Source organism: Arvicanthis niloticus, chromosome 13 (genome assembly GCF_011762505.2).
Source record: "Arvicanthis niloticus isolate mArvNil1 chromosome 13, mArvNil1.pat.X, whole genome shotgun sequence".
Classification (NCBI taxonomy): Eukaryota; Metazoa; Chordata; class Mammalia; order Rodentia; family Muridae; genus Arvicanthis; species Arvicanthis niloticus.
This window is the reverse complement of record NC_047670.1, coordinates 27,827,740-27,837,217: the sequence shown is the minus strand read 5'-3', so window position 1 is coordinate 27,837,217 and position 9,478 is coordinate 27,827,740.

The following is a 9,478-nucleotide window of genomic DNA, read 5'->3' as shown; positions in this document are numbered from 1 at the left end:
GAAGAAGAAGAAGAAGAAGAAGAAGAAGAAGAAGAAGAAGAAGAAGAAGAAGAAGAAGAAGAAGAAGAAGAAGAAAGAAAAACAGTTGTGAAAATAAATTTCTACTAAGGTCTTTGAAATAGAAACCTACATGAGGTTTATTTTTGGGTTTGTGTGCTTGGAATAGACAGAGATAATTTCAGTGTTATACAATTTACTTTTATCTTGGCCTATAAATAGCCATTACAACTTCAAGAACTGGGGATTTCTTCCCATTTGGTTTAACACAAGTAGCAATATTCCTGAAAACTGGGTCTGTGTATGATCCAGTTTTGCTTTCTCTGGATTTTACAATTTTTTTCCTCTCATTTTCCATGTTTTAATTTTTAAGGTCATTATCTTGAAGAAACAGAGGACAGAAAGTGGATGGAAGCAGACACTTTTCTGTTAAGAATGTTCTGGGACTTATTTGTGAAGTAAAGCTGTGGGATCTTTGTAAAGCAATGAAGGGTAGATTTTGCAGTTTGGGATGAATAAGGAGGCAGTGGTGGGTTTTCCTATCAAGAGATGAATAGGGTTAGTGAAAAACTATAAATAAAATAATAGGAGTAGAGTTAAGAGTAAGAGTGAGGCAAAAAGAGGTGAAGCATGAGAAGAGTGGGGAGGAAATGGAGAGGGGAAAAAGAAACAGTATAGGCGGAAGGAGGAGAGAGCCTTTCTTTGCCTTCTTATTGAAAACCTTTGGGGAAAAAGTACTTATATCATTAGCAAATGATACTTATATCATTTTTAAAGATATAAGGTTGTTTGATAATGTGACTCATATTTCTTTGATAGTAGTTATTTATTAAAGCATACAGCAATGCAGGTTTGGGTTCAATAGAGAAAACAGAAAAATTTGGGGGAGAAGTAATACAAGGATCCATAATTATGTTCAAGGCAAAGCACAAGAAACAACCTAAATGCTAAACGTTAAACTTGGGAGTGCTATAAATTCTCCCCTATTAACCTCTTGCATTTATATAATCAACACAGCTCTGTTAGTTTTTAAATACTTCCTTCCAAAAAGTGACTTTATGTACTGTCCCTTTGCTAGTATCCTGGCATTTAACAATCATTAATAATAAGCAATGAACATACATTTTTGTAGAATGTTCAATAATTTATATATCTTCTCTGCTGTCTGCTAGATCCTTCCCACACAACACATGGTAAGCATCGGCTTATACGAAAAGATTTAACTGGTAAATTTCTATGACATGCATAAGTTCAGCAAGTACGACTCCACCAAATCTAGTAGTTTCCTCTCATTGGTGTTTGCCTTTGACCACAAAATGGACAGAAACAGCATATGGAACAGATATATACTTAGCACCAAGACCTTGCTGTAAACTGCTAAAATCACTCAGAAGTTTCAGAGCTTCTTCTATTAATTAGGTCATGACATCATACAAAGACAATTTAAAAGAAACCTTGAGTGTGGTCTAATGTAACCAATAGCAGCCTGACAAACATTCTGATTAATGAGAAAATCTTGATCAATAAACAGTGCCACAAACACAGTACTTGCTCAAAACCAGCTTCCTCATTTTCAGAACATTGGTTAATATGACCTTTATGCTTGCCACAAACTGGTTTCTTTTTCCCTCTCTCAGCCAATTAGCATATTTCTGGTCTTAAACAGTAGTGTGAAATGGCCTGGCTAGCAGCACCTATGGACCATCACTGCTTTTTAATGTAATCATAGTTCTGGAATCAAAGAGGCTTAAGAGAATCGAATGCCTTTTCTAATGGTGTGACATGTATTTAAAAGATTTTTCTTTTCTATACCTAAACCTGTGATTCTTGCGAATTAAACTTGGAGAATTAGATGACAGCATCCTGTAACTTCTTTAGCAAACAGTTTTCTCCATAAGAGGACAGAGTTATCTTAGTTCTATATCTTAAATGGAAAAATTCTTGAGAGAGAGAGAAAAAAAGATTTTCCCCTGCATATTTTCAACCATGAATAATGTTGCAAACTTAATTGATGTTAAAACATGTAGTGGTTGGCAACTATATAGAACTGATTTGGTTTTGGTTCAGGACCCTGTTCTATAAAAAGTATGTGTGTTTATCCAGTATTATATAATATATGGGTAACAAACACATGAATGTAGATTTGACTAAAGAATATCAGAGGAGTGGTAAGAAAATAATCACAAAAATGTGAACATTGTAAACAAAAAATAAAGGAAGCATTCTTACCCACTACCAGGAACTTAGACCTTCAGTTCCCAGTGGCCAGGTTATGAGGAAATCCTCTAGAGACAGAAGTATGGACTTCATTACTAAAGACTCTTGAAATTGTATCACTAGAAGTATAGTTGGCTGTATTCCTAAAAGAGCTTTTTGTATATATGTAATTCTATTCAATGCCTTCTTTATATTCTAGTTTTACATAGTCTGTAATGTTCTCATCTCAGTTTTATCTTTCTACAAGTTTTCTTTTTATAATTGCTAGGAAATATTGTAAGAGGCTACCCATTTTCACTTTTTTTGCCTATTGTGCAATTTGTGTTAAGTGCATACACATCATTATCATAGTGATTAAATGTGTATGATAAAATCATCAAGATTAAAATTTAATAAGGGAAATATTTCTGAGATATTTTTAAATAATTTATGCTCAGATTACATATCTGGGATATTTTCTCATATAACTTTAAGGATAGAATGTTTGTGTGTGTTTTTGCTGAAAATAAATCTATGGTTGTGAAATGAAACAGTATGTCATTGATTCAAGGAATCCGAAGAACACAGACATGATGGTAACCACAAAGAAAAAAAATTGTATGCTTCACACAGCAGCATCAGTATTTGGCATATTGAACTATTCTATACATTGCCTGAGAGAGGACCTGTACATTCATTGAAATTTTCTGTGAAGCTTTATTTAGGACTGGTTAATATGCATTCCCATACTAACAGGAAAAATGAAGAATTACTTTAATGTCCCTTAATGAGACTTCCTGTTTTTTTTTTTTTTTTTAAATGAGCCTGTATTACTGGGGTAAAACCACCAACTGTTAGACTGTAATGTGAATATACAAGAGGCTTCATTGATATTTCATGGCAATTTAATGCATGCATAACTTGCGATCTGTAGTGCAGTGCTGCCCAACACATAATTTTCATTGACTTACTAACATTTAACCCAGACACAATTTAAATCTTTTAAAGTAGGTCAGTCAGCATAAACGAAGAGACTTACTGCTTGTAAGTAGTATCTTAGTGGGGATAAACTTTAATTGCTTCTCTGTCAGTGAATAATTAGTACTTTTTGTGAGAAAGAAAATTATAACCAGTGGTATTATAACACATAGCTGCTTATTAAAGGGAGTTATAATAATTTCCTTCTTTTCTACTTTATTTGATTAATTACTATTTGGGCTTTTGAATTTATTATACAAATGCTATAAAGAAAAAAAGCCTTACAGATAGTAACGTTAGGTGTATTTTTTCACTTATTACCCTTATTGGAATTTCCTAGTCCACAAAAGGAATAATACACCATCACAGCAGTTAAATCCCTTCTCCTACTTCTCTTCCCTTCTTTCCTTCATCTTCTTTCTTACCTTTTCTCTGCTCTTTGGATTCCTTGTCCTCCACTACCCTGTCCTGCTTCCTTCAGTCTTCCTTCTTACTTATTAAGGTACAGGCTTCTTATGTTTCTAAGGTTGGTTTGGAACTTATTATGCAGCTTGAACTCAAGATCTTCCTGTATTATCCTGAGATTGCAGTCAAATGCTACTATGTCTGGCGCTGAATCTACATGTCTTATGCATTGCTCTGTAAAAAGACAATGTTACATTGTCAATAGGCCATCGTTTTTCCAGTTAATGTCATCACATCTAGCTACAAGTTTCCACTTAGACTTGAAACAAGACAATTAAAAAGTTATGCCTTTAATGTGCCGGGTTTAATTGTTTGGGACATCAGTCTGCTTGTGGCTACTGTGTTTAGCTTGTGAAGTTCATGAACTTCTGGATTTGCAGATGAGGTCTCTGGGTGGTGGTGTTCTTCTGAGTGGTTATACAAATTTTGGGAAGTGTTACCTAACTGTAGGAAGTGAGCTATAAGCAAGGGCCTTAATGCTTCAGCTTAGCCCTGCCTTCTGATTTTCAGAGTTTTGTATAAGCTATTAGATCCCACACAATGGTGGACATCATCCCCTAAATTAAGAGAACAAATAGATCCTCTCTACCTTTAGTTGCTTCTTGCCTCTTATTTGATAGTGGTGATGAGGAGAATAGAAACTGGTTATTGGATTTTACAGCAGTTGTATTTCTTTCTTCTTCTACAATCTGCCTTTGTCTTTTGTACTGTGACTATACCAATCCATATGGTAATCAACACTATGCTAGGAGTTCCCTTTCTTGCCAGTGTCTGTTTTCTAAACTCTTGGGTAATAGAAACTTTTACTAGAGTGAGCAATATATTAATGTGGTGGCCTTATTCTTAACAAGGTAAAACATTTGATTTTCCTATTCCAGCAGTGTGTGTGTGTGTGTGTGTGTATTCGAATATCTACTCATCTCTTAATCTGTTTATTCTATGACAGCTTATTGCAGGTCACTTTGATTTCAGGTGAGTTTGAGCCCATATAGAATATAACTCTTCTTTGCTCATTTCAGAAGTGGTAGTTGAGGAATCTCTTACTCTTTTGCTTGCTCTTAGGACCCTTTCCTTTCTATTCAGTTGTCTCATCCACCTCGATATTAGGGTTGGTGAGTAACTTGTTATACCATGTTCTGTTGACATTGCTAGGTGGTCAGCTCTTTTTGTGAAGTAAAATGGAGGAGGAGTGGATATGAGGAAGAGTGGAAGTACGGTGCCTGGAAGAAATGGAGGGAGGGAAATTTGGGTTTTAGATGTACTGTATAAGAGAACAATAAATTTATAAAGAGAAGTAGACATTCAATGTAAAGGTTTTGATATAATTAACTAGTAGAATAGATAGGCAGCTTCTGAGGCAATATTATTTAATGACAAGAAAGCAATGTCAACTAAAGCATAACTAGATTTAAAATATAATAAAATTTATTATATGAGTTGAAAACATACTATTCTATTATGTTAAACTGTAAAACAATATATTTCATAAAAATAAAACATATCCTAAACTTTAAGGACCAAGGTAGCCTGCAAATATTGCAACAATAATATTCTGATAGCTATCTATGTGAGTCAGGGTTCTCTAGAAATAACCCTCAGCAGAATGTTATGTTGGTAATAGTGGTCTCACATTATTTGGTCTGGTAATACAACCAGAGTCATCTTCTCAGTAGAGATATTAAGAACATAGTATCAGCTCAGTGTATAAAGCAAGATGCCTCAGAATTTCTAATTTATTGGTAAAGAATTAGGTGTGCTCCTAGAATGTTGAAAAATATCAGTCATCAATACATTGATGAAAAGCTTAAGAATCTATGTTTTCATGCCAGTGAAGATTTGTTAGAATGCAAACAGTACAAAAGATATACTCACCAACATAAAAGCAATGGTAGACAGGAAATCAAAAGCTCTAGGTTTCTCTTAAAGACTTTATATATCCTATTGGAAGGCACTATACTTGCTATGCATGGATGGGTCCATGGCTCCAGCTACATATGTAGCAGAGGATTGCCTTATCTGGCATCAATGGGAGAGAAAGCCGTTGTCCTGTGTAGGCTTGATGCCCCAGTATAGAGGGATGGAGATCAGAAGGAGGACATCATTTGAGATGTAAGTAAATTAAATAACCAATAAAAAGTAAAATGTTAGTTGTTGTTTTAAGATCCCATGATTTATCATCAATACACCTCCTCTATTACAAGGCCAAAACTAATCCACAGATGTGAAAGTCTACATAGAAAGAATCATACCTCCAAGTATCTAATATGAAACCCACTGTTTGATCTGATCTCCTGTAGTGAAGAAATAAATGATGTTTTCTGACTTATAGGCCATGGCACATTCTATTACACCACATTGCCTTTCTAGGATGAAGTTGGCAGGAGATTATCTGATGATAAAATGACTGCCTGTTGGTATAGAAAATGGGTTGTAAGGATTGTACAAATGCCTTTCACTTAGGAAACTTCGGAGATGATCAGAGCAAGTAACATATTAAGAACGAATGCCAAGCAATTGATTATATTAAGAATTAAATTATTATCTGGTTATTATCAAAATTAAATGACAATATGTATGGCATATAACCAATTTCAAGACATTAATTTATACATAGTGGATGAACGTATTATTGTGTATTGAATGAGCTGCATTGACATCCTAGCTATATTCTGGTTCCAAGGAGTGATAAATACTTCAGGATGCAGAAAATGACAATACTGATAACTACTATCTGTAAATTTTTCCCCAACAGCAAAGAGATTTGGAAAAATAAAGTAGCAACAAATTTTATTATGGATGGTAACGAAGTATTTATACATTATCAATTTTCAAAGAATAGTCACAAAAGAACACACATGGTATGTACTCATTGATAAGTGGGTATTAGCCTAAAAACTCAGAATACCCAAGATACAATTCAGAGACCAAATGAAGCTGAAGAATAAGAAAGCCCAAAATATGAATGCTTCAGTCCTTCTTAGATGAGGTAACAAAATGCTCATGGGAGAAAATAGAGAGACAAAGTGTGGAGCTGAGACTGAAAGAATGGCCATCCAGAGACTGCCCCACCTGGGGATCCATCCCAAATACAGACACCAAACCCAGACACTATTGCAGATGCCATTACGTGCATGCTGACAGGAGCCTAATATAGTTGTCTCTTGAGAGGCTTTGCCAGAGCAGATGCTCACAGCCAACCATTGGACTGAGCATGAAGTCCCCAATAAAGGAGTTAGGGAAAGGACTGACACAGCTGAAGGGGTTTGCAAACCCAAAGGAAGAACAAGGATATCAACCAACTAGACTCCACCCCCCCCCCCCAGCTCCAGGAACAAAACCACCAACCAAAGAGTACACTGGAATGTTCCCATGGCTCCAGCCACATATGGAGCAAAGGATGGCCTTGTTGAAAATCAATGGGAGGAGACGCCCTTGGTTCTGGGAAGGCTCCTTGCCTCAGTGTAAAGGAATGCTAGTGTGGGGAGGCGGGAGTGGGTGCGTGGGTGGGTGGGTGGGTGGTGGATCACCCTCATAGAAGCAGGGGGAGGGAGGATGGGAAAGGGGGTTTCTGGAGGGGAAACCAGGAGAGGGGATAACATTTGAATTATAAATAAAATATTCAACAAGAAAAAATAGAAAATACAAATATGATTGTAAGCTCACTGCTCTTTTCAGATACGCTGTTTGAGTTATCCTCATCCATTATCATTTAGGTTCTGAGCTTTGTTACCTGCTGTGCCATTCTTACTTTTTTCTTTCCAAACATCACAGCTCAATGAAAAGCAGTCTAATCAGGGATATTGTGCACACAGTTACTTAAATTCCCTGGATTGAAATTCAGCTTTCTCCTGGTTTGATCAGATTTTGTCTGTGTGTGTGTGTGTGTGTGAGAGAGAGAGAGAGAGAGAGAGAGAGAGAGAGAGAGAGAGAGAGAAACAGAGACAGAGACAGAGATACAGAGAGAGAGACAGAAAGAGAGACAGACAGAAGGACAGAGAAAATACACTTGATGGCCAATTATAGGATATTTGAATAGAAAATTTATTTATTTATTTTTATTTTTATTTTTTATTGGATATTTTATTTACATTTCCGATGCCATCTTTTTTCCCCATTTCCCCTCCGTAGAAAACCCCTATCCTGTGCCCCCTTTTCCTTTTTGCTTTTATACAATTTTTTAAAATGTTAATCAAAGGCTTTATAAGTTTGGTATTGCTCAGTCAGAAGTGTAACCCAATACCCAACCTAGATATATCAACTATCTTTGACTGGTGGAGACATGTGAACAACTGCTTCCATGCCCCCTCCTCTTTCTCTCTCTTTCTCTCTCTTATCACCTAGCTTCTCCTCTCCTTCATCTTCTCCTCTCCTTACTCCTTCTCTTCCTCTCGGTACTCCTTTCCCCTTAGCTCCTCCTACATATCACCCTTCCTGTTAAAATAAAACTTTTCTCTCTAAATACAATTAGAGCATAATTATGCCAATTTGTACCAGTGAGGTACAAGATAGTCCTAATACCCAGTCCATCATTTTGTTGACTAACCAGAACCTCTGTCATCTCTCCTAACTAACACACTTAGTTCTGAACCTGACTTTTTTCTTGGCTTAGCAAATTTATATCTGGAACAGCAACTGGCAACTCATATTGAACTTGAATGTACCTTAAGGTTATTGAAAGATGATTTGAAAATCGGTAATTTTGTTCTCTGTTGTGTAAGTACTGCCTGAACTTGAGAAGCTAAGTACAGCCAATGATTGCTGTTTCTCTCTGGCCTGTTATTTCCGTTGCCTCATCTGTTCTTTCCTCCTTTACAGGCTTTCTTGAGGGTTTCCTCCTGTGGTGCCAAGCTGAGAATTAAGGACAGATGATCCTCTCATTGCTGGACCATTCTCAGCTCGACCAGCTGGAAACTCCAGGCCTCCCCTGGCATCATAACTCATCTTCATAAGTGGCTGCCCAAGGTAACTCCTTTAGACCTCCTAAGAGAATGAATATTCAAGACAGTAGGTTTATTTACATAATGGCTTTTTTCCCTCACTGAGGTGAATGTGCTAGGAACCCAAGACAAACACAATAAAATCACATGCCACCTTGCTTCAGAAATCAAGCAATCTTTTGAGTACTCTTTTTATAAGGTGTTAGTCAAAATTAATTGTGGGAGGAGACTGCAGTGAGCCAATGAAAGAGAGCCAAGTGGTTCACTAGACACATTTCTTAAGGACAGCACTTGCAAGTTGCTTAATGCATTTCTTACTTTTGTTTCTCTATGACAACAATACATGCCATAATGGCTTAAAAGAAGAAAATACTTTTATTTTATAGTCACAGTTAAATGGGTTGGGACTCCTCTATCAAGGGGAAGGCATGGTAGATGACTTCAAATCATTCTGGTCAGGGGATATGGCAGGTAATATTTTCAACATGGTTGACACAACCTTCAGAAGTGTACCTCTAGTCACCTTCCCTGACCAGCTAAGCTCTATTTCTTAAGGGTTCCACAGTCTTCCAATACAGTACCACCACCATGGTTTAGTGGGAAACACTCAAAACATGTTTTGTGGGGGAGATGGGGAATTTCTATGTTAAGCTGCAACATTAGATAATGTAGTTTGATTGTTGTAAGTATTTTCAAGGCCTTCCTTGAGGTGTAATCAGTGACTAATGATTGTTAGCATCATCTATGCAGGGAAATACATGAAACTTCAGTTTACCATTAAATATTATTTTTATGTACTTCGTGTGAACTCATATTGCAAAAATTCTCTCTCTTTTTTCTCCCTGAACCATATCCAAATCACCTTTCTTTGTTGCACAACTGCCAGTATAGATGGATCCTAATTC